Source organism: Sinocyclocheilus grahami, unplaced genomic scaffold, assembly GCF_001515645.1.
Source record: "Sinocyclocheilus grahami isolate Dianchi unplaced genomic scaffold, SAMN03320097.WGS_v1.1 scaffold403.1, whole genome shotgun sequence".
Classification (NCBI taxonomy): domain Eukaryota; kingdom Metazoa; phylum Chordata; class Actinopteri; order Cypriniformes; family Cyprinidae; genus Sinocyclocheilus; species Sinocyclocheilus grahami.
The window spans coordinates 88,230-90,852 of NW_015505582.1; the positions used below are offsets into that span (position 1 = coordinate 88,230).

The 2,623-nt window shown below is 37.6% G+C and overlaps 1 protein-coding gene across 1 annotated transcript in view; it reads left to right on the forward strand.

Moving 5' to 3' along the window:
* Positions 1-2,623, forward strand: part of LOC107550623 (dmX-like protein 2) — a 78,680-nt gene that overhangs the window by 22,838 nt on the left and 53,219 nt on the right. The window lies entirely within an intron of this gene.

Below are 2,623 nucleotides of genomic sequence, written 5' to 3' on the forward strand. Positions count from 1 at the left end.
AGTGAATGAACTAAATATTCATTCCCTGCCCCCCCCCCCTCCCCCTTTTTACTCTGTTTGGGCCTTATGATTAAATAATACATTTAGAAGATATTTCTCTGACTTGAATGCAATCTCTGAATTATTTATGTTTGGATAACCAGAATAAAATGTGAGATTTCGGTTAAGATTTGAAGTGGTTAATGGTGCAGGCATTGTTTTTTTTTTAGATTGGTTACTACATAATAACACAATGACTAACCGTAATAATAATCCCCAAACTTCCATTTGTGTTAATTTAAAATTCTGATATTTATGAATGTTGATAAGAGTTCTTGCTTTTTCTCAACTTATTTTGGCGGAAACGCGCAGGAAGACCTCAATGCTTATTTTTGTTGACAACAGATTTATGAATGAGTGTCATTACGAATATGTCGTACGTATCGCATTGTCACATGCCATGTTAAAATTCATAAAAATGTGACTGAGCAAATGACGACTGTATCAGCACAGATTTTCCTCGCGCTTTGGACTTTGAACCCTGGTTAACAAGCAGATCTGTTGCGAGTTCGTGCAGCGCTGTCACAATACATGCAATGCGCGCGTGTATTAGAAAACATAACATAACATTCCGCGCCTCTCACTCTGCGCTGGTTGCTATATGATCGCGTCATGTCATTGTTCGGTACAATTTATTTGGTCTTTTCGCTTATATTTTCGGCCGAATAATTTCGGTTGCCGAACATTCGGTGCATCCCTAAAAAAAAGTGTCTCAGACGGCTCCGGGGGGTGAACAAAGACCTCCTGTAGCGAATTGATGCGTTTTTGTAAGACAGATATCCATATTCAAAACGTAATAATCACTTTAATCTAGCTTGTGCCAACAGTTGTACACGGAAGCAGTTCCGGGCTGATGACATATGAGGTCAGCGTTGCGCATGTTTTCCACAGAATTACACTCTATGTGTAGCAGCACTTTACCTGAGGGAAATATAGGCTATATACGAAACAGCAGACAGGCTGATTGATTGAAAATTCAAATTAATTCTCTGTCAGCAGGGGGCACTTTTGGAGCGGCAGAAATGGCGGTTTCCCTGGTAATGGCTGTAATCAAAGCAGCGCTCCGCTCATAAACACTTCTTTATTGGGCATTATGGGAAAGATTAAATGAAAATGACATTGAAACTTTTCTAAAGACAGTTCCTTTTAAAGATACATTAATTTAAATACATAATTAATTATTAGTTTGCTACTCTGCACGCCTCCCCTGGCATGCTCTCACTTTGAAAACTCCTGAAGTAGACAGACTCCGCTTGCATTCATGTGATTTGTCCAGATGAGAGGTAATTCACGTAGTGCTCTCTCCTGGGTAGTGTGATTTATATAGTGCCATTACTAATCACCCAGACCCTGATGCTTTTATTCTGAGTACTGTGAGAAGTGCCAGTACGCACAAAAAAGCATTTAAGATTAAAATACAGAAGTGCCGGTACAGTGTACCGGTGAGTACCGGCCCACTTTGAGCACTGGCCATGCCCCAAAGACTTACTGTAGATTGATCTGGAAAAAGATTGACTGATCTGAGTGGACCACTCTGCTTAATGCTGCCTGGGAGGTTCAGTGTTTTCACATTTGTGGGGGATAAACCCACAAATGGCTTATTTACCGTACGCATGAAAAATAAACTCTGTCAAGAGAATGTATTCTGACATAAAAATTCTGCCAAATTTCACCATTTAAAGGGGTCAGATTATGTGATTTTTATTTTTCCTTTTCTTTGGTGTGTTATGTAGCTAACTGTGCATGTGTAAGATCTGCAGAGTTACAAAGCTCAAAGTCACCCACAAATGGATTTATTCTATCTAAAAAAGAAGGCTGATCCAGACCGGGCTAAAACGCCTCATTCAAACACCCCCCACATCTCTACGTCACGATGTGGAAATATTTGCATAATGCCGCTAGGGTTGGGCCGATAGACGATGCCATCGTCCATCGCCGATGGCTGACAGACATCACGATGTTGAGCCGGCATCATGATCTGTCCCAACTCAACCGTTTAACTCTAGGGGAGTTGGAAAATTAGTCTATTTAAAAAAATAGTGGAGTGTTCCTTTTAAAGCATGTCAACATATTCTTACACCAAATAATGATCTTTAAAATAGAATCATATGACCCCTTTAAGGCCCATTCACACTGTAAACAAAAAAATATAATGGTAACTGTATTAGCATCCACACTAACGGATCTTCAGCTTAACTGCAGTGTACCTTTTAAAGCTGGATGGATTTTAGCGTTCGTTATGTGACTTTTGTTATCTTAGAGTTTGAGTGATATATATATTTATTTATTTAAAAAAAAAAATTTTTTATGTGTGGCTATCTTGGAGTGAACAGGCAATAAGGTTAGAAAGAGGGTAGAAAATGGTCAGGTAACATCAAATTCTGAAATTTGCTGCCTAGATAGCTTGACTGAAATTATAAAAATGATTAATAATTAATTTGAATTAATTAAAGTAAAATTAGAATTGATTTTTAACATGAACATTTTATGCAGGTGTAATGTGGGTCTTCAAAAACATGCACCATTTATAAAATATACTTATATATATATATATATATATATATATATATATATATATATATAT